This window comes from Mobula birostris, chromosome 2 (genome assembly GCF_030028105.1).
Source record: "Mobula birostris isolate sMobBir1 chromosome 2, sMobBir1.hap1, whole genome shotgun sequence".
Classification (NCBI taxonomy): domain Eukaryota; kingdom Metazoa; phylum Chordata; class Chondrichthyes; order Myliobatiformes; family Myliobatidae; genus Mobula; species Mobula birostris.
Genome location: NC_092371.1, coordinates 67846477 through 67870372, shown reverse-complemented (window position 1 = coordinate 67870372; position 23896 = coordinate 67846477). Strand labels below are relative to the sequence as shown.

Sequence of the window (23896 nt, the reverse complement as noted above, 5' to 3'; positions counted from 1 at the left end):
TTATGGAGAGAGATTGAGCAGGTTACGATTGTTTTCCTTGGAGAGTAGGAGAATGTGGGGTGATCTTACCGAGATGTATAAAACCATGAAGGTCTTAGAGAGGATCAATGCACAGTCTTTTCCCAGGGTTGGAGAACCAAGAATATAAAGTCATAGGTTTAAGGTGAAAGGGAAGAGATTTAATAGGAACCTGAGGCATAATCTTTTTCCCCCAGAAGGTGGTCCATATATTGAATGAGTTGTGGAAGCAATAAGAAATTACTTGGACCCACTGCAACCTACCTATTGCCACAATAGGTCAATGGCAGATGCAATCTCAATGATTCTTCACATGGCCCTAGGTCACCTAGACAATACAAACATCTATGTCAGGATGCCGTTCGTCGACTATAGATCAGTGTTCAATGCAGACATCCCACCCTGCAAAAACTCATTTCAGGGAGGTAGCTCCATCAGTTTGCTGGAGACTCCTGGAAATTCCGGGAGAGGTGGGATGTCTGCAATAAAGTAGCTCCTTAGCAGCTAGCCAGCTAGTTTAAATAACGTTAGCTATGCTATTGAATGAATGACACCTGTTATACTCACCTCAACATGTCTTTTACAGTCTTAACCCATCACGGGCAATAGAAAAGTCACTGTTCCAAACAGTGCAGCTAGCAGCACTGTCATTATTTTTGACCCTTATTAGGCAGGGGTACACTTTAGTGTAGTCTGGGGTGACGTACATTTTATAGTTTCATTTTTTTTGGAACACTCTGCCATGGCGCTTGCTCTCTCTTGCTCACGTGCTCTCTCTCTCATGCTCTCGCTTGCTCTCTCTCTCTCTCTCAAAAAAATCAATTTCCGGGATATTGTACATAATTTGCGGGCATCAGGGAGCCACTATCAATATGTGGCAGACTCCCAGAACTTCCGGGAGAGGTGGGATGTCTGTTAATGCCTTCATTCCCACAGTCCTGATTGATAAGCTATAGAATCTGGGCCTTGGTACCTCCCTCTGCAATTGGATCCTTAACTTCCTAACCAGAAGACCACAATCTGTGTGGATTGGTGATAATATATCCTTCTCGCTGACGATCAACACTGACGCACCTCAGGGATGGGTGCTTAGCCCACTGCTCTACTCCCTCTGTACCCATGACTGTGTGGCTAGGTATAGCTCAAATACCATCTATAAGTTTGCTGATGATACAACCATTGTTGGTAGAATCTCAGATGGAGATGAGAGGGCGTACAGGAGTGAGATATACCAGTTAGTTGACTAGTATCACAGCAACAACCTTACACTCAACATCAGTAAGACCAAAGAGTTGATTGAGGACTTCAGGGAGTGTAAAATTGAGGACACAGGGAGTGTGAACAATCCTCATAGAAGGATCAGGAGTTGGTATCAAGATCCCTGAGGATCTAACCTGGTCCCAACATATCGATACAACTATAAAGAAGGCAAGACAATGTCAGCAGCTCTATTTCATTAGGAGTTTGTGGAGATTTGGTTTGTCATGTAGAACACTCGAACTCTTCTACAGATGTAAAGTGGACAGCATTCTGACAGGCTGCATCACTGTCTGGTATGGGCGGGTGTCATGTCGGCTACTGCACAGGTTTGAAAGAAGCTACAGAAAGTTGTAAAATTAGTCAGCCCTATCTTGGGTACTAGGCTCCGTAGTATCCAAGGCATCTTCAAGGAACGGTGTCTCAGAATGGCGGCATCCATTATTAAGGACCCCATCACCCAGGACGTGCCCTCTTCTCATTGTTACGACCAGGAAGGAGCTACAGAAGCCTGAAGGCACATACTCAGCGATTCAGGAACAGCTTCTTCCCCTCTGCCATCCAATTCCTAAATGGACATTGAACCCATGAATACTACCTCACTTTTCTTTTATGTTACAGTGCACATAAAAAGTATTTACTCAACCCCCTTGGAAATTTTCATTTTTATTGTTTTATAACATTAAATCACAGTGATTATTTTAACACTGATCAAAAGAAAAAGACTCTTTCATGCCAAAGTGAAAAGAGATCTCTACAAAGTGATTAAGTTAATTACAGATATATGAAACACAAAGTAATTGACTGCATAAGTATTCAGCCCGCTTCAAGTCAGTACTTAGTAGATGCACCTTTGACAGAAATGACAGCCCTGTGTCTATGTGGGTAGGTCTTTATCAGGTTTGTACATCCAGACAATGCAATTTTTCCCCATTCCTCTTTGCAAAATTGCTCAAGTTGTGTCAGATTGCATGGGGATCGTGAGTGAACAGCCCATTTCAAATCCAGTCACAAATTCTCATTTGGATTGTGGTCTGGATTCTGTCTTGGCCATTCCAGGATATTAATTTTGTTGTTTTTGAGGCATTTCTGTGTAGCAGGCTTTATGCTTGGGGTCATTGTCTTGCTGGAAAATACATTTTCTCCCGTGTAGCAGTTCTCTTGCAGACTGCATCAGGATTTCACTGTATTTTGCTGCATTCGAATTACCCTCTACCTTCACATGTCTTCCAGGACCTGCTGCAGTGAAGCATCCCCACAGCATTATGCAGCCACCACCATGTTTCAGGGTAGGGATCTAATCCAATCCAATTCAGAGTGCTACTGAAGGGTCTCGGGCTGAAACGTCAACTGTACTTTTTCTGTAGGTGCTGTCTGGCCTGCTGAGTTCCTCCATTTTGTGTGTGTCCCAGTAGTGGTGGTATGTTTTTGATGACGTGCGGTGTTTGGCTTACACAAAACATAGTGTTCAGTCTAATAGCCAAAAAGCTCAATTTCTGTTTCATCACACCTTAAAACCTTCTTCCAACTGACATCAGAGTCTCCCACATGTCTTCTGGCAAATTCTAGCCGAGATTTTATGTGAGTTTCTTTCACCATCGGCTTTCTCTTTGCCACTCTCCCATAAAGTTGTGACTGGTGAAGCACTCGGGCAATGGTTGTACGTGCAATCTCTGCCATCTCAGCCACTGAAGCTTGTAACTCCTCCAGAGTTGTCATAGGTCTCTTGGTGGCCTCCCTCACAAGAGCCCTTCTTGCATGAGTCACTCTCAGTTTTTGAGGATGGCCTGCTTTGAGCAGATTTACAACTATGCCATATTCTTTCCATTTCTTGATGATTGACCTAACTGTACTCCAAGGGATATTCAGTGACTTTTTGTGGAGTTGCCTGGAGTGTTCTTAGTGTATTTTTTGACAGGATACTGACTCACCAACAGTTGGACCTTCTAGAAACAGGTGTATTTGTACTATAATCAATTGAAACACCTTGACTGCACACAGGTCTCCAAAAACAGATCTCCATTTAACTAATTATGTGTCTTCTAAAACCAAGTGGCTGCACTGGTGATGATTTGGTGTGTCATATTAAAAGGGATGAATACTTAGGCAATCAATTATTTTGCATTTTATATTTGTAATTAATTTTGATCACTTTGTACAGATCTGCTTTCACTTTGACACAAAAGTTTTTTTCTGTTGATCTAAATCTACTGTGATTCAATGTTGTAAAACAATAAAACATGAAAACTTCCGGGGGGGGGGTGGATAATTTTTACAGACACTATATATCTGTTTTCGCACTGTTTTTAATTTAACTATTTAATGTTCAGATATATACTTACCATAATTGATTTACTTATTTTTTCTATATTATTTTACTGCTGCTGCTAAATTAACAAATTACATGACATGTGCTGGTGATATTTAAAAAAAATAAATGAGGAAGTGGTTGTGGCAGATACATTAACAACGCTTAGGAGGTTTTTGGGCACAGGTACGTGGATAGGAAAGGTTTATGGGCCTGAAGCAAGCAAAAAGGATTAGCTTAGATGGCAATTTTGTTCAGCAGGGACATTTTTAGCTGAAAGGCACGTTTTCATGTTGTATGACTCTCTGATGCAATAAAATATGTTTAAATGGGCACATGAATAGGCAGAGTATATAGACCTTGAGTCAGCACACACATCATAGGCTCAAAGGGCCTGTTCCTGTGTTGTACTGTTCCATGTTCAGTCCAGCATCCTCTGCCACTTACCCCTCCCCCTTCCCCCCCATCACAAAGGCAGAACCTTGGTAATATGGGCGTTCTATTCCCCTCATATCCTTCTCTTCTTTCGCCTCTCTTTCAAGCCACTCAACAACACCTATTAAAAGAGCCATAATCATGGAACACCATAGCACCAAAAAAGGCCCTGTTATTTTGCCTCATCCTATTGACCTGCACCTGGACCATAGACCTCCATATACCCCTCCCATCCATGCACTTATCCAAACTTCCCTTAAATGTTGCAATCAAGCCCACACCCACCAATTCCTCTAGCAGCTTGTTCCACACTTCACCACTCTTCGAGTAAAGAAGTCTTCCCTCAGGTTCTCCTTAAATATTTCACCTTTCACTCTTAATCCATGATCTCTAGTTCTATTCCTACCCAACCTCAGTGGAAAAAGCTGGCTTGCATTTACGCTGCCTATTCCTCTCATAATTTTGTGTACCTTGATCAAATCTTGGAGGTTCTATTTCAAACTATTGCTGGGGTAGCTGTGCTTTTGTTTACCCGCACCATTTTCAGGATAATATCAGTTGGAAGGGAAAGAATAGTTGGCTGATGATGAGATCCTTCACCTATGACAAATAGCAATGAAAATATAACGTGGTGATGGCTTTTGTTGGGAAAGCTGATGGATTTGATCATGCTAATGAAGGCTCTGAGTTGTATATCGACAGGATTGAACTGTATTGTAACATGAACAACGTGGACGAGGAAATGAAAGACCTCATGCTTCTTAGCTTAATGGGTGCTAAAATGTATAGACTCTTACCCAGCGTAGTAATTCCTGAAAATCCAGCAAGCAAGACATTCAATGAAACTGTTGCAATTTTACAAAATCACTTGAGCCCTAAACTGCTGGTAATAACTGAGAGATTTAGATTTTACAAAAGGAACCAGTCAAAGGATGAAAGCATTTCTGAATAGATTGCAGAACTACACTAACTTTCCCAATGCTATGACTTTAGAGATGGACTTTCTGATGCATTAAGGAACAGGCTTGTATGTGTCAAAACACTCAAAAGAGGCTACTGTCAGAAAGAGACCTAACCTTAGAATGGACATTGACCATTACAATATCATTAGAGACTGCAGCTAAGGATGCAGTAGAGCTACAGAAAAATAGTTTAGAATAGGAAATGCACAGACACAACATATGTTAGTAATCTCTTTTACCAGAGCTTTGTTTAAGCTCAGTTTAGCTCTGTTAACCACACCCTGCTATCGTGGACATCCTGTGCAATTCTGCACAATGCTACCATCCCTTCTCATCTGGACGGTGTGAGCGTGCACCCATCACTGTATAATATTACTGTATTTCTTACACTACCATCTTATCAGTGTGAACTTGTAAATCTTGCACATCTTATTTCTAAGGTAACTTTAAAAAATTCTTTCTTCTCTTCTAATATTTGTATATCTGTGCACTGTAATTTCCTTTGGGATCAATAAAGTATCCATCTATCTAAAATGCTTAGAGTCATTGGAGAACAACTCTGAGAATTTCCAGTTTCTTAATTGTTGGAAAATTTACTGGGAACTCTTTAACTTTCAAATCATTAAACTTCAAAGTTCAGAAGTTCGAAGTAAGTTTATTATCAAAGTACATATGTCACCGAATCCAAACTTGAGATTCATTTTCTTGCTGGCATCCTTGATAAATCCATAAGAAAATAATAATCATAATAGAATCAATGAAAGACTGCACCAATATGGACATTCAATCAGTATGCAACCTGCATCTTGCAGATCATGAGGTATTTTTAAGAAACCAGTAAATGAAGTCTATCTTGTCTTCATCACACAATATTCTAGAAACCTAATTGGTTTAAGTGTGGCTTTGCTTTTAACAAACGTTTTTTGCAAAGACTGAGATTGTCAAAATTCAAGGCTCAAAGAAAACAAGATGGCTTTATGAGGTGAATTAAAATAATGAACGTTTTAATATAAAACTTGCAGATATCAAGTACATTTCACTATCTCAGTGTGGCCAAAGGCATTTATACATCTGAGAAGTGAAAGACATTCAGTTAAGTATCCTGGACCAGAAACATTCACTGTTTCTGTTGCTGTAGATGATATCTAACCTCCTGTATGTTTCCAGAATTTCTTGTTTTTTTGTCATACCTGAGAAGATCTTCTCTGAATATAGTTATTGTTATTACATGGAGAAAAGTTTCAACTGGAAATATGGTTTAAATTGAAACTGTAGTTCAATACAATAGTGTTCATTGGTTGTATAAATCATTGGTGAGACTGCATTGAAGTGCTGTGAAGCAGTTTGGTCACCTTGTTATAGGAAGCAGTGGTAAAGGTCTCCAGCTTTGGAATGAAAATTGCAGAGGAGCTCTATTGGACCACCAACACCTCCTTAATAGTAGGGAAGGTTCAGAATTGCCTAACTATCTTAGGAGTTTAAAGAGAGCAACTCTTCCTCGAAAGCCTCTATCGATATGTAATTGAGATCACACTGACCTACTGCATGATGGTATGGCACACTAGGTACAACAAGATTGACCAAAAAGTACTTCAAAGAGTGATCAGGACTGCCCAGAACATCAGTGGGACACAACTGCCAGATATGGAAACCTCTACAACTTACAATGTCTATGGAGGGTTTGCAAAATTGTGACGGACTCATCCCACCCCAGTAATCATCTGTTCAATTTCCCACCATTCATTAGGCGATGCAGAAACTTTTCTGAATGGACAACTTTTTCCCAAGGCTGTTGTGCAACTGAACAACGCCCCATTTTAGAGCTGTTTGTTTTTTTAAAAATTCAGTTGTAACTTAGGCTACATCCAGACTAGACCGGATAATTTTGAAAACGCCGGTTTCACGTAAAAACGATAGGCGTCCACACCAGGCGTTTTTCAAAATACCTCCGTCCACATTAGAATGGATATTTGGGTGAATCTCCTCCTACTGGGCATGCGCAGGACACACAGAAAACAAGTAAAGAGGAAAAGGTATACTTGGTGTGCGTTTGTCCAGTTGCAGACTAGAAAAACTTAAAAGGGAATTGCCAAATGAAAGACTTGGTGCACATTTGTCCAGAAACATTTCCTACAGCCATAGTCTCTTCACCAATGAAAGGGACGATAGCTACAACTAAATGCAAAAGCTTGTTACTGGGCAAAAGTGAAATTTGCTGTTACCTCATTTGTTTGCCTTTACTTTTGCCATGTCTTTGTGTATTATTTTGCTGTATTTAACATGTGCAATAAAATGAGTTACCGGGCAAAAGTGACAATTGCATCTATTGAATGTTTGCACAAGCAATACATTAATAGTGTACGGGGTCTTTCTTTTGTTACATTTAAAATGGCGATTTTTGTTATGTTAATCTGTGGAATGCGGCTTTGTTGTGTTTTAACGCTGCAGAGAGTTTGCGCTAGCAGTTTATTGTGGTTTAGAGGGTGATAAGAGGGTGCTATTAGCCAATGGGTGGTTATGTATCGTTTTGTTTTCGGATGCCATGCTGTATGATATGACTGTGGACTGAGTTTTGGCGGGGAGTCGGGAGGAGAGACGAGGAGGACGGCGGACGTGCGGAGAGGCTCCGGTCGATCACTTCGGGTGGTCCCGAGCCGTGGGTCGACGGAATGCGGGTGGTCGTCTGACGTCGAACTTGAGCTCCAACGGTAGCGCGCGAAGAACTTGGACTTTGAATAAGTGTTGGCGCCTTTTTTTTTCATTACTTTCCTCTCTGTATCACATGTATATTAATGCCCTAGAATTAGTAATATCTATAAAGTGTATGTGTTAAAATTTACTGGGTGTGCTGGCTGATGATTGATGTTTGTGATTGATTCGGGCGACGATTGACCCTGAGGGGACTGCTGAAGCAGGTGCTGGGCGGGATTTCCCCTAGACATACACGAGCCAAAATAACGGAACGTTACAAGTGGGGGCTCGTCCGGGATTTAGGACTACAGGGTAAGCACAAGTTGGCGGACCGTTGGGCAGCCACCCCATATGTGGTGGAGAGTCAGATGCCGAATCTCCCGGTTTACCGGGTGAGACCTGAGGGCGGGCAGGGGCCTGTCAAGGTACTCCATCGGAACCACCTGTTGCCTCTGGGTCGAGAGGTGAAGATGGACCTAGAGTCCGAATGGGAGTTTACTCCTAGTACGAGGACTCTGCGAGGGCGCGGGGCACGGGAAGAGGCCGCTGCGAAGAAAACGGGGCCGGTCCCCACCTCGAGAAGGGATACGTCATCGGAAGATGATGATTCGGACGTGTGGTACCTGCTTCCGTTCGCTGATTCCCCGGTGCCAGGAGAAGAGACTCTTGGCCCTTCCATCACTGAGTCAGGGGGACCGAGGGAGGGTGTTGCAGAGCCGCCTGTATTACAGCCGGCATTGGGGGAGGAGAGGGTGGAGGCAGAACCCGAGCCAGAGGGCTCACCGGGGCAGAGGGATCCCGGTGAAGGGGAAGGTCCGACAGATCGGCTCGAGGGGTCACCTGGGGTGTCTGAACAGGGAGAGTCCACAGAGGAAGTCCTGAGGCCTCAGAGGAGTAGGCATCCCCCGGAAAGACTCACTTATATAGCGCCGGGAGAGCAGGGTGTAATCTCTACTGCCCTGCAAAGTTATGTCACTGCTTTATGCACCTGGGTTGGGTTTTGTGTTTTACAAGGAGTACTAGTGAATTCTGTTAACGTCATGAGGGCATGACTTTTTTTAGGTGGGGGGAGAGTGTACGGGGTCTTTCTTTTGTTACATTTAAAATGGCGATTTTTGTTATGTTAATCTGTGGAATGCGGCTTTGTTGTGTTTTAACGCTGCAGAGAGTTTGCGCTAGCAGTTTATTGTGGTTTAGAGGGTGATAAGAGGGTGCTATTAGCCAATGGGTGGTTATGTATCGTTTTGTTTTCGGATGCCATGCTGTATGATATGACTGTGGACTGAGTTTTGGCGGGGAGTCGGGAGGAGAGACGAGGAGGACGGCGGACGTGCGGAGAGGCTCCGGTCGATCACTTCGGGTGGTCCCGAGCCGTGGGTCGACGGAATGCGGGTGGTCGTCTGACGTCGAACTTGAGCTCCAACGGTAGCGCGCGAAGAACTTGGACTTTGAATAAGTGTTGGCGCCTTTTTTTTTCATTACTTTCCTCTCTGTATCACATGTATATTAATGCCCTAGAATTAGTAATATCTATAAAGTGTATGTGTTAAAATTTACTGGGTGTGCTGGCTGATGATTGATGTTTGTGATTGATTCGGGCGACGATTGACCCTGAGGGGACTGCTGAAGCAGGTGCTGGGCGGGATTTCCCCTAGACATACACGAGCCAAAATAACGGAACGTTACAATAATGTCACACGAGCATGGTGGTGGACGTACTGAAGTGCAGAACATGGGCGCGGGGGCAGAGTCGGGCGTAGAATTGGTTTCCAGGAGAGTCTTTACCCGAAGTCTTGGGTTTGGAGAGAATCCAGGAGCGATGCTAGAATTCGAACTAACAGTCCTAAGAACCATGGAACGAGGTTACTCACACCGGAGTCCACCAACGAACTGGCAGCTCCTTGTTGTGATCACAGGGTCTTTATCCTGCATTTTTTGATGGAAAGCAGTTGTGTGTAGTTAGTGGAACCTGGGAATGTTTGGGCATTAAACGAGGGGATTGCGGCCCAGTTCCTGAGGTAAATAGTAAGGTGGGGGATTGCCAGAAGGGTCCGTGACAAATAAAGCACCTTGTTAAATGTATGAAACATGTCTGCATCAGTGTTATCTTGTACTTCCATACACTGTTACATTAGGCTGTTACACATCTATTGTCAGATATTGTTGTTGTGGAGGTTGCGTTCAAGAAAACAGTGAAATGCTGCGCTGCCGCCACCATTTGTTCCGGCACCTCATGACAGCGGTTTTAAAATTTGCCGGTTACCCCATACTCACTACAACAGCCAACCAGCGTATTCAGATTTAAACACTCTGGAGAGTGTTTCAGAAAAGCTCCATTTTCGGGGGAGGAAAACGTCGTTTCAGTGTGGACGGAGGGTAATAACAAAAAGAAAAAGCTTCGGTTACGGATTTATCCGGTCTAGTGTGGACGTAGCCTTAGATGTCACTCTAAGTAACTCAGATGTCCAGCATCTGCAGATTTCCTCGTGTTTGCGTTTTAAATTTGGCCATTGTGTTTCTAAGCTGTTTTGCACTGAATGGGGTAACACTGCAATCTCATTATCCTTGGCAATAACAATAGCGCTCTATCTCAAATAGAATCGATTAAACTGTAAAAGGTGCGGAGAAGATTTACAAGGCAGTTGTCAGGACTAGAGGGATTGAGTTATGAGGAGAAGTTCTTTATTCCTTTGAACATATGAGAATGAGGGGCTAACTTTTGGAAGAGTTGAAAATTATGAGAGGTGTACATAAGGTGGATGACAACAGTCTTTTCCCCTGGGTAAGTGAGTCCAAAACTAGAAGGGATGGGTTTAGGAGAGAGGGGAAAGGGGCAACTTTTTACACAGAGGATGTAGGGTATATGGATTGAGCTGAGAGAGGAAGTAGTTGAGATATGTACATTAATATCATTTAGGAAGCTTTAGGTTAGGCACATAGAGGGGTGGGGTATGTGCCAAGAACTAGAAAATGGGACCAGCTGGGTGAGCACTGTGGTTGGCATGGGTGGGACGAAGGACCTGTGTTTATGGTGTATGCTCTATGACTCTAACTGTTTTGGTGGCCAATTTTGAAAGGAACACTCAATCGCCAGTGGAGGAAAAGCAGGACTCTGTGGTTAGGGTTGGATATTTACTGTCAATGCTCATTTCTACTTGGTGAGGTGCATGAAACTCGGCAGAACAAACTGTGCTGATGTGAGTATCATCAGAAGCAGAAACTGAGATGCAGGAAAATTATTGTTCAGGTGTCAGAGAGGAAAAACAATGTGGCTTCAGTACTTACCGGTGTAATGGGACCATTTAAATACCTGGCACCTTGATCAACTTTCCCAGATGATGAGTGATCTGAGCCCAGCAGAGCTAACCTGACATGATCAGCTTTTTAAAATACTTGCGGTGTTTTGCAGGAGCACCACACTGGGGTGAGGCAGCGAGGGGCTGAGGGTTGAGCAGGGGTCTAGGACTCCATCGGTGAACACTGAACACAGAATAATAAAGCACATAAAAACCTTAACGTGTTCACACTTTCCTCATAAGACATGCTCTCTGATCCAGGCAGCGTCTTGGTGAATCTCCTCTGTCTTCCTATAATGAGGCAACCCGAACTGAACACAATGCTCCAAGTGAATTTTTACAGAGCTGCAGCATTACCTCATGGCTCTAGAACTCAATTCCCTGACTAATAAGAGGCATAGTAGGTAGCTAGAGACTTCATCCCAGGGCTGAAGTGGCTAATACAAGCGGGCATAACTTTAAGGATCTGAGGGGATATTATAGAGGATGAATGTCATGGCACCCCAAGATATAGGAGCAGAATTCGGTCATTTGGCTCATCTAGTCTGCTCCGCCATTTCATTGCGGCTGATCCATTTCTCTTTCAGCTCCAATCTCCTGCATTCTACCCCTACCCCTTCATGCCCCGACTAATCAAGAATCTATCAACCCCTGCCTTAAATATACTCAATGACTTGGCCTCCACAGCCTGCCTGTGGCAATGAATTCCACAGAGTCACCACTCTCTGGCTAAAGAAATTCTTCCTCTTCTCCATTCTAAAAAGACATCCTTCTATTCTGAGGCTGTGTCCTGTGGTGATAGACTCCCCACCTTAGAAATCATCTTCACAGCTACTCTATCGAGGTCTTTCAACAGATTACCCCTCATTCTTCTGAATTCCAGTGAGTACAGACCTAGATGCTCCTCAGATGATAAACCTTTTAATCCTGGAATCATTTTTGTGAACCTCCTTTTCACCCTCTCCAATGTAAGCACATCCTTTCTAAGATAAGGGGCCCAAACCTGTGTGCAATATTCCAAGTGAGGCCTCACCAGTGTTTTATAAAGTCTCAACATGACATCCTTGCTTTTATATTCTAGTCTACTTGAAATGAATGCTAACATTGCATTTGCCTTCCTCACCACAAACTTAACCTGCAAATTAACCTTTAGGGAATCCTGCACGAAGACTCCCAAGTCTCTTTGCACCTCAGTTTTTTGAATTTTCTCTCCGTTTAGAAAATAGTCTACGGTTTTATTTCTTCTACCAAAGTGCATGACCATGCACTTCCTGACACTGTATTCCATCTGCCACTTCCTTGCCCATTCTGCTAAACTATCCATGTCCTTCTATAACCTCTTTGTTTCCTCAACACTACCTGCCCCTCTACCTATGTTTGTGTTGTCAGAGGCAGGTTTATTACACAGAGAATAGGAGGTGCATGGAGCACACTGCTGGGGTGCTGATAGTGACAGATACATTAGGGACATTTAAGTGACTCTAAGATAGGCACATGGCTGAAAAAATGGGAGGAGGGCTATGTGGGGGGTAGAGTTAGATTGATCTTGGAGCACATTACTGAGTTGGCACAATATTGTGTGTCAAATAGCCTGTATTGTGCTGTGCTGTCCTATGTTCTATGTTCTAATGAAGAACAAGACACAATACCTCTGCTAAACCACTCCATCAACAATCATTGGCAGGGTTTTAATGTTTCCATTCTTACCTTTTTGTTTGGTTTGACAGTGTTCTCTGGATTTTTTGTTAATGTTTGGCCAAATCCAATAATAAAGCTTGTGAAGCAACTTCATTTAGGAGACAAAATGAACTTTGGTCTCTTTGAAGTGTGATTGATTTGAATGGATGGGAAAGAAGATGGGCAGCCACCCAGAAACCATAAAATCTGAAAGGTTGTTAACCTGAGGTAAAAACTGGAAGTACTGGAGGTACTCAGCAGGTCAGGCAGCATATGTGTAGAGAGAATCAGTGATGTTTTGGGCCAATGCCTTCTCATCAGATTCCAGAAGTTAGTTAGATAGTTACTGTTTGTTATGCCTCTGGCATTTAGGGCAGTAACAAAGGCCCTCCATTTTTGTCTGTCCTTGGCCATCTTCTCTATTGTTCAGGTGAAGTTCAAGGTTCTTATTTCTGCTTCTGTGGTATGGTATCAAGTTGTCTTCGGTCTCCCACATTTCCTCCTCCTTTCAGGAGTCTAATAGAGTGCTGTATTGAAGATGAAGTTGGCCTCTCTTCTCGTCGAGTGCTCAATCCAGCTCCAACGTTTTGTCAAGATGTCATGATGAGACTGAAGGAGCAGGGTGTGGTTGGTGATCTTTCTTGGCCAGAAGGTATGGAGGATCTCCTGAAGGCTCATGGTGTGGAATGACGACGGCTTGGCAAGGTCGTTCCCTGTCATGCGCCAGCATTCTGACCTGTACAGAAATGAGATGAGGAAGAACTTTTAAAATATGAAGTATAGAAATCTGTAAGCCCCAAAAGGCCATTTGACCATAAGATGTGGGAGCAGAATTCGACCATTCAGTGCAAGGCAATTATTGCCAGAACTTTTGGAACTTTTAAGAAGGAGATATGTTGATTTTTGCGGGCAAAGGCATTAAGCAGAAGCAGAAAGTGGGTTGCAGACCAGCTACCAATGAACTGAATGGCAGAGCAGATGCAAGAGGTTGGCTGGCTCATTCCAGACCTATAACTCAGGTTGTATCCAGAAACACATTCAGTGGCCACTTTGTTAGGTACACCTGCTTGATAGATTAGATTAGATTATGAGGACACTCAGTCCTCGTTTATTGTCATTTAGAAATGCATGCATTAAAAAATGATACAATGTTCCTCCAGAATGATATCACAAAAAAACAGGACAAACCAAGACTAAAACTGACAAAAACACAAAATTATAACATATAGTTACAACAGTGCAAAGCAATACCATAATTTGATAAAGAGCAGACTATGGGCATGGCAAAAAAAAGTCTCAAAGTCCCGGTCAACTCATCATCTAATGCAGGCGGCAGAAGGGAGAAACTCTCCCTGCCATGAACCTCCAAGCGCTGACAACTTGCGGATGTATTGGAAGCACCTGACTGCAGCTGACTCTTGAGTCCGTCCAAGAACTTCAAGCCTCCGACCAGGCCCTCCGATACAGCCTCTCCGAGCACCATCTCTGCCGAGCGCTTTGACCCTGACCTGGCGGCCGAGCAACAAACAAAGCTGAGGACTTGAGGCCTTCTCCTCCGGAGATTCTGGACCACACAGTAGCAGTAGCAGTGAAACAGGCATTTCAGAAGTTTCACCAGATGTTCCTCCGTGCTCTCACGTCCGTCTCTATCAAATCAGAATTGTGCACGGCACCCTACTTGACAAATAACAGATATCACCAGCGGAGTGGCTGCTGCGAGTTGTGTCGTGTTGTCATCTTCTCCTCCTGATTAGCAAAGGTACCATGGGGAAAGGATGTGGGAGTGATTATTTACCATCGGTGGATAATGCAAATATCTAATCTGCCAATAGTATGTCAACAACTCAATGCATAAAAGCATGCAGACATGGTCAAGAGGTTCAGTTGTTGTTCAGATCAAAAATCAGAATGGGAAGGAAATGCGATCTAAGTGACTTTGATCGTGGAATGATTGTTGGTGTCAGACGTGGTGGTGGTGTTGGAATCTGTTGATCTGCTGGAATGTTCCAAGTCTCTTGGGTTTACAGAGAATGGTGCGAGAAACAGTAAAAAGATCCAGTGTGTGGCAGTTCTGCGGGCAAAAATGCCTCGTTAATGAGAGAGGTCAGAGGAGAATGGTCAGACTGGTTTAAGCTGATAGGAAGGAGACAGTAACTCAAATAACCACCTGCCACAACAGTGGTGTGCAGAAGAGCATCTCTGAATGCACAACATGTCAAACCTTGAAGTGGATGGGCCACAGTACCAGACGACCATGAACATACACTCTCAGTGGCCAGTGGTGCAGTGGCATCTACACCGGACTTTGAAGCAAATGGTCTCGGGTTTGAATCCAGCCAGTTTCTTGCACACTTTCCAGCTGTGCAGGGCTGAGCTCCGGGCTAGCAACTTGGCCTCATAAAAAACAGACAACTGCTAAAGAAGTGGCCAGGTTGCTGCCTGATCCAGCACAAGGCACTCAGACAACTTTACTAGGTCCAGGAGGGACCTAATATGATGAGTTTGAGTACAGAGACGAAATTAAGAACCTGGTGGCATGGTGCGAAGACAATAACCTATCCCTCAACGTCAGCAAGATGAAGGATTTGGTTGTTGACTTCAGAAGGAGTAGCGGACCGCACGACCCAATTTACATCGGTGGTGTGCAAGTGGAACAGGTCAAAAGCTTTAAGTTCCTTGGGGTCAATATCACAAATGACCTGACTTGGTCCAACCAAGCAGAGTCCACTGCCAAGAAGGCCCACCAGCGCCTTCACTTCCTGGGAAAACTAAAGAAATTTGGCCTGTCCCCTAAAACCCTCACTAATTTTTATAGATGCGCCGTAGAAAGCATTCTTCTAGGGTGCATCACAACCTGGTATGGAAGTTGTCCTGTCCAAGACCAGAAGAAACTTCAGAAGATTGTGAACACGGTGCAGCACATCACACAAACCAATCTTCTGTCTTTGGACTCACTTTACACTGCACGCTGTTGGAGCAGTGCTGCCAGGATAATCAAGGACACAACCCACCCAGCCAACACACTTTTTGTCCTTCTTCCCTCCGGGAGAAGGTTCAGGAGCTTGAAGACTCATACGGACAGATTTGGGAACAGCTTCTTTCCAACTGTGACCCGGATCTGGTCTGTACCCACCAAATATCCGGACCTGCCTCTCGGTTTTTTTGCACTACCTTACTTTCCATTTTTCTATTTTCTATTTTTTGATTTATAATTTAAATTTTTAATATGTACTAATTTTTACTATTTTTAATATTTAATATTTAATATTTGTTATCCAGGGAGTGGGAAGCGCAGAATCAAATATCGCTGTGATGATTGTACATCCTAGTATCAATTGTTTGGCGACAATAAAGTTTAAAGTACACAGTGGCCACTGAGTGTATCGCTGCAGTAAACACATTAGCAAAGGTACCATGGGGAAAGGATGTGGGTGTGATTATTTACCATTAGTGGAAAGAATCCAGTCAATGTGGACCTGTTATCTGCAAAGTTAACCATGTAAATTGATGCATCTCAAGGGCACTTGATTAAGTCAAAATCGGTTGCTTTAGTTATGTGGAACTTCCTGTCACAAACCTGTTTCCAACACTCTGTGCACTTTATCCCAAAGAGCGCTTGTGTTCCAGAGAGAGGAACAAGATGATGGTAACTCCCAGTATGTAAAACCATTCTGGTCAAACTGCATACCTTTCAGAACCAGAATCAGGTTTAATAACACTCACGTATAGTACTGTGCAGAAGTCTTGGCATATGTATGTAGCTAGGGTGCCTAGGACTTTTGTATAGCACTGCAGTAATTTTATATTTGTATGTATGTATTGTAGTGCTGCCACAAGAAAAAAACAAATTTAATGACATATGTGAATTATGATAAAGCTGATTCTGATATGGTTTTCAATTGTTGACTGAGAGTGGGAAGGGGGCAGGGAGAGGGGAATCATGGTTGGGAAGAGAGGAAAGGAGAGGGGACGGAACGGGAAGCGCCCGAACGACATTCTGTAATGATCAATAAACCAAATGTTTGGAATCAAACGACCACGTCTGGGCTCTCAGGGCTGGCTGGGGCTGCACCTGCTCTACCAGCACCCCGACACTTTCTCTCTGCCGCTCTTCCCATGGCCCCACCCTCGACATTCTCAGCATTCTTTGTTCCAGCCAGATTTATAAATACAGTCCTGTGCAAATGTCTTAGGCAAATTAGATATATATGTACATGCTTAAGACTTTTGCACAGGACTGTATGCCATAAAATTTATTGTTTAGTGGCAAAAGTACATCGCAATACAGATTTTAAAAACTATAAATTACAATAACATATATATGAAATTAAATTTAATAGGTAGTGCAAAAAAGAGCACAAAATAGAAAACAAATAGTGAGGTAGAGTACATGAATTCATTGATCATTCATAGATCTATTGGCGAAGGGGAAGAAGCTGTTCATAAAATGTTGAGTGTGGGTCTTGAGGCCCCTGTACTTCCTCCATGATGGTAGAGATGGCATGTCCTGGGTGATGGAAGCCCTTAATGATCGATGCTGTCTTTTTGAGGCATCACCTTTTGAAGATATTCTATAGGCCTTGGACGCTAGTCCCCATGATTGAGCTGGCCAAGTTTGCAACTTTCTGCAGCTTTTTTCCAATCTTGTGCGGTGGTCCCTCTGCACCAGAAGGTGATGAAATTTGTTAGAATGCTCTCCAGGGTACACCTGCAGAAACTTGTGGGAGTCTGGTGACATACCAAGTCTCCTCAAGCTCCAAGAAATGTAGCCGCTATCATGCCTTCTTTGTAATTGCATCAATGTGTCGGGCCCAGGATAGATCTTCACAGTTCTTGACACCGAGGAACTTGAAAATGCTCACTCTCACCATTGCTGTTCCTTCGACGAGGACTTGTGTGTGTTTCCATGACTTCCCCTTCCTGAAGTCCACAATCAGTTCCTTGGTCTTACTGATATTGAGTGCAAGGTTGTTGCAACACTACTCAACCAGCTATTTGCTCCTCTGCACCACCTCATTACCATTTGAAATTCTGCCAACTACAGTGGTGTCATCGGCAAATTTATAGGTGATTTTTGAACTGCAAGTTCACTGGAGATTAGCCAATGAATAGATGCACATTCTTAAGCTAAATGAAATTGTCCTAGTGTCTGAGCCTACTAAGCAAGTGGAGCTGCTGGAGCTGACAGTCCCATGGGAAGATGGCTTGGAGGAGGCCTTTGAAAGGAAGCTCTCCAAGTACGCAGGACTGGTCAGCAACTGTCAGCAGGCTGGATGGAGAGTGAGGTGTCTCCCAGTGGAGGTTGGTTGTAGGGGATTCGTAGCCCGTTCTTTAGTTAGAGCCTTCAGCATTTTGGGCATTGAGGGAGAGAGGAAGAGGAGAGCCATCCGCAGTACCACCGATGAAGCAGAGAGGGCCTCAAGATGGCTGTGGCTCAAAAGAGGGGAGACATGGAGTCATAAGTAGCTAGCCATCTGGACACAAGCTGGGGTCTGATCAGCCCCGGCTGGGTCACCTGGAGGAGGTTGTATGATGTTGAAAGACCCAAAACACCCGATGATTCCAGGAACATCACTGAAGATGTGTCCAGAAGCATCAATAGATGTATGTACACGCCAAACTAAATGAAATGCATTATATAGAAGTTGATCATTTGGAGAATGGGCCAATAACATTTGTACAAAAATGGGAACAGAACAATATTAAGTTCTAAGTAAAGGTAAATCTAATTCGTTACCTCACCACAAGATTGAACCAGATGAAATAAAGTCCAAAAAAGTAAATTTGTAGTAAATGGCAGAATAGTATACTTTTTACAAGGATTACAGGATAGGCTTGAATAATGCAACCCACAATAATATTTTAGGGAGGTTTGAAATTACATTTCAAAGTTCTATGGGAAGTTTCAAACATCAAAAATCAACTTTATTCACCATTTATATTTACATTTTTCAGGAATTTGCTGTTGTGTGTTGGTATGACATTCAAGAATTATAAGAATAAAGAATTATATAAAATAAATAGAGGTTAAAATACAGATATGATATAAAATAGACATAAATACATAAATATCATCATGAATTTACATGTAAACAGCGTTTTAAAGTGCAATGCAGTGACAGAGATAATAGATGGAGGGGTGTGGGGGTGGATAATCAGATTAATTGCCTGGGGAAAGAACCAATTAAGATGGCATCCTGCAAAGACCTTATGGCAGTTTTATATATTTTCCCCATGTTCTTGGAATCTAAAGGACTTTCCCCACCCATTCTATTGAGATTACATGGAACAGAGTTCAAATTGTGTTCCACTGAGCATAGTTTATATACTTTAGTACGGAAACTGTACTGCAGTGGACAGGAAGGCTGTACAATAGGTAGTCAAAACTGCCCAACACATCACTGGCACCAGCCTACCCACCATGAAGGACATATGTACAGAAAGGTGCCAGAAAAAGGCCAGCAATATCATGAAGGATCCCAGCCACCCTGCTCCTGGACTGTTCACCCCACTCCCATCAGAGAGGAGGCTATGCAGATTCCACGCCAAAACCACCAGATTTAAGAACAGTTACTTTCCCCAAACAGTTAAGCTAATCAACACCTCCACCCACCAACCAACCCCTTCATACTCCCCAACACCACTACTTTATCATTTCCTGTCAGAGTCAAACTTATATACAGAACCTATGTGCCTAGCATCACTTTATGGACATGCAATCAATCTATGTATGTAAGCTCTCTTATGTATTCATATTTAAGAGCAAGGATATAATGCTGAGGCTTTATAAGGCATTGATCAGACAGCTCTTGGAGTATTGTGAGTATTTCTGGGCCCCTTATCTAAGAAGTGTGTGGGCACGTGGCAAGTGGTTAAGGCATTGGACTAGTGACCTGAAGGTTGTGAGTTCGAGCCCCAACCGAGGGAACCTGTTGTGTCCTTGAGCAAGGCACTTAATCACACATTGCTCTGTGATGACACTGGTGCCAAGCTGTATGGGTCCTAATGCCCTTCCCTTGGACAACATTGGTGTCGTGGAGAGGGGAGACTTGCAGCATAGGCAACTGCTGGTCTTCCATACAACCTTGCCCAGGCCTGCGCCCTGGAGAGTGAAGACTTTCCAGGCACAGATCCATGGTCTCGTAAGACTAACGGATGCCTTTTTTTTCTCTAACAAAGATGTGCTAGCATTGGAGGGGTTCCAGAAGAGGTTCATGAAAGTTATTCTGAGAATGAAAGGGTTAACATATGTGGAGCGATTGATGACTCTGGGCCTGTACTTGTTAGAGTTTAGAAGAATGAGGGGGATCTCGCAGAAACCTATCGAATATTGAAAGTTCTAGATAGAGTGGATTTGAAGAGGAGTCCAGGACCAGAAGGCACAGCCTCAGAATAGAGGGACATCCCTTTTTAAAAGAGATGAGATGGCATGTCTTTCGCTAGAGCATCGTAAATCTGTGGCATTCCTTGGTACAGATGATTGTGGAGGCTGAGTCATTGGGTATATTTAAAGTGGATGTTGATAGATTCTTAATTAGTAAGGGCCTCCAAGGTTACAGGGAGAATGGGATTGAGAGAGATAATAAATCAACCATGGTGGATTGGTAGAACAGGCTCAATGGGCCAAATGGCCTAATTCTGCTCCTTAAGTCTTTTGGTGTTATGGTGCAATTCTCAGAACTCATTCTGACAAATCATCATTATTGTGTTCTTTATCTTACTTTTTTTTCACTGTATTGGACCCGGAGTAACAATAATTTTGTTCTCCTTTACACTTGTGTACTGAAAATGAAATTAAGCTATCTTGAATCTTGACATGTTAGGGGCACAATCACCAGCAAATCCCAGGGGACACAGTGGTTGATTTCTGAATGACGGTGAATGCTCACAGCTGCAATATATATCAGAAGAGAGTGAACGAGCCAGAGGAGTGGGAGTGAGCCAGCATTAGCAAGTACCCATTGACTCTCAAGAACAATAAACTAATCAACAGGATCACCTATTGATTTACAGAGCAACTTGAATGAAGCTCATAAGTCAAACAAGTTTAATTGAATTCTAAAGCTTGCATTGTTCCTTGTACAAACACGAACATTGGCGCCAAGGTCAAAAGCATGGAAGTACAGTTTCCAAAACAAGAAAAAATATTTATAAGATATTGATACATGAATTCAAGTTAAGAACACATGTCAGCAAATAATCAGAATAAAATCATTGTGTCTATATCCGTAAGTCAAGTCAATGTGTGGAACGGAACATGTTACAATGGACTGTGTATTATAACATGAAGTACTGATTGGTGGGTAGGCATTAAGTTTTAAACCCTGAACATTCCCCTCCATTTGCCTAAACCTTACTGACTTCAAAAGGAAAAAAAGCAAGGAAAATATAACATAAATGTCAGACTAGCTTTTAGCTCCATATTTTACACCTTCACCCTGAGTTAAGGAGCTATCCAAAGCAACACACACACACACACAAGGTGCTGGAGGAACTCAACGGGTCAGGCAGCATCTATTGAAATTAATAAACAGTCGATGTTTCAGGGCAAAAACCCTTATTCAGGAAGTGGGAGGACACCAGAATAAAAAGGTGTGGGGAGGGGGCGGAGGATAGTTAGAAGGTGAAGCCAGGTGGGTGGGAAAGATAAAGGGATGGAGAGGAAGGAATCTGATAGGAGAGGAGAGCAGACCATAGGAGAAAAGGAAGGGCAAAAGGACTCAAGCAGAGGCGACAGGCAAGTGAGAAAAGGTAAGAGGTCAGAGTGAAGAGTAGAAGAGGTGGGGAGTAGAAGAAGTGGGGAGGGGGAGGAAAACTTTTTTACTAGAAGGAGAAATTGAAATTCATGCCATCAGTTTAGGTTGGATGCCTCACTTATCGCCTTCTGGCTATCTTCCTTCCCCTCCTCCCTCCCAACTTTGTATTCAGGTGTTTTCACTCTCAGTCGTGAAGAACAGTCTCAGCCTGAAACATAGACTATATATTAATTTCAATAGATGCTGCCCGACCCTGCTGAACTCCTGCGCATTTTGTGTGTGTTGCTTTGAATTTCCAGCATCTGCAGAATTTCTCATGTTTATAAGGAGCTATCCTGGTGGGTTTTAATGTTAAAATCCCAGAGTTTCATATGAAAGTTGTGACCAGCTAACTTTATTAGAACATTAGAAAGTTTTTGACAAGAAGAGGGTATTCAGCCCTACAAAGCTTGCTAAATTCCTATTCACATCCAAGTTGCTCGAATTTCCAGCATCTGCAGAATTCCTGTTGTTTCCTATTCACATAGTGCGTTGAAATATCTATCGAGTTTAGATTGGAGGGTCTCTGAGGTACTACTCTGAACTACACAACTAGGTAGTTTGTTCCACATGTCCACAACTTGTTGTGTAAAGAAATGCTTCCTGATGTTAGTCTGAGATCTCCCCTTAACCAGTCTTCACTATGGTCCCGTATCCCTGATGATGGATTAATTTTGAAGTAGCAGCTGGCATCCACTTTACTTATACTGTTAATGATTCTGAACACTTTTATCATGTCTCCTCTCATACTTAGGCTAAAAAGATTAAATTCTTTCAACTTTTCTTCACAGCTCACACCCTGTAGACCTGGAATGAGTCTAGTCATCTTCGAACTCTCTCCAGTGCCTTCACAGCCCTCACACAATATGGAGACCAAGATTACACACAGTGCTCAAGGTGTGGCCTCATAAAAGCATTATACAGCTCAAGGTTCTATTAGCCTTCCTATTCGCTTCCATGCATTGTCTAGATGTTGATAATGATGAGTCTACCAGGATGCCCAAATCCTCCTCATACAGTGCACTTTTGAACTCAAGACCCCTATTGTATACTTATATCTAAATTTCTACTTCCTATATGTAATATTTTACATTTACTTACGTTAACATTCATCTGCCATTTATCTGCCCACATCTGGATTTGGTTTAGATCTAATTGTATTGATTCCGTTGACTGCATGTTATCAGCCCATTCCCCCTAATTTTAGAAACATAGAAAACCTACAGCACAATACAGGCCCTTCGGCCCACAAAGCTGTGCTGAACATGTCCTTACCTTAGAAATTACTTAGGGTTACTCATAGCCCTCTATTTTTCTGAGCTCCGTGTACCTGTCCAGGAGTCTCTTAAAAGACACTGTTGTATCCGCCTCCACCACCGTCGCCAGCAGCCCATTCCATGCACTCACCACTCTCTGCGTAAAAAAAACTTACCCCTGATATCTCCTCTGAACCTACTTCCAAGCACATTAAAACTGTGCCCTCTCGTGATAGCCATTTCATCCCTGGGAAAAAGTCTCTGGCTATCCACATGATCAATGTCTCTCATCATCTTATACACCTCTATCAGGTCACCTCTCATCCTCCGTCACTCAAAGGAGAAAAGGCTGAGTTCACTCAACCTATTCTCATAAGGCATGCTCCCCAATCCAGGCAACATCCTTGTAAATCTCCTCTGCACCCTTTCTATGGTTTCCACATCACTCCTATAGTGAGGTGACCAGAACTGAGCACAGTTAATAATTTTGTGTCATCAACAAACTTTACTAGTTTATTTGCTATGTGCTTATCCAAATCATTAATGTAAGTTAAAAACAGCAGCGTCTCCAATGCTGATCACTGCAGAACCCCACTATTAGCATCTTCTAGGTATGAAAATAAACTTCTCAGTATAACTTGTTTTCTGTTTTTGAGCCAATTCTGCAACCATTGGTACACTTTACCCTAAGTTCCTACCTTCTGTAATTTTATTATTAACCTCTTGGGGGGTACCTTGTCAAGAGCCTTCGGAAACCCCAAGTAAATGATATCAACGGCTCTATTATTTTCATAAGTTTTAGTTGCCTCTTCATAGAATGCCAACATATTAGTAAAACATGATTTCCCCTTTCTGAAACCATGTTGGCTTTCTGCTAACATGCCTGTTCTTATCAGCTGCTTTTCCAGGTCCTTCTTTATTATTGTTTCCATTATCTTACTGGTCTATAATTACCAGGGTCATCCTTCTTTTCTACAGGGATAATGTTAGACCATTTCCAGTCCTTAGGAATTTCACCAGTCTTCACTGACTTTTGAAAAATACACTTAGGGGTTTGTATATATAATCACAGACCTCTTTAAGTACCTTTGGATATACAGTATGTTGTCTGGCCCTGGAGATTTATTAACTTTCAGTCTTTTCAGCAGAAGCAGGACCTCACTACTTAAGATCTCTAAGTCATCTAACACAACCTTATTTT

At 42.8% G+C, this 23896-nt stretch overlaps 1 protein-coding gene across 1 annotated transcript in view; it reads right to left on the bottom strand.

Annotated features, from left to right (window-relative positions):
• Positions 1 to 12722, bottom strand: part of rbbp8l (retinoblastoma binding protein 8-like) — an 87590-nt gene extending 74868 nt beyond the window's left edge. Inside the window, exon 1 of the mRNA XM_072279734.1 lies at positions 12675 to 12722. The gene's annotated coding sequence lies outside the window, so the exon portion shown is untranslated. The remainder of the gene's footprint in view (positions 1 to 12674) is intronic.
• Positions 12723 to 23896: the final 11174 nt, after the last annotated feature.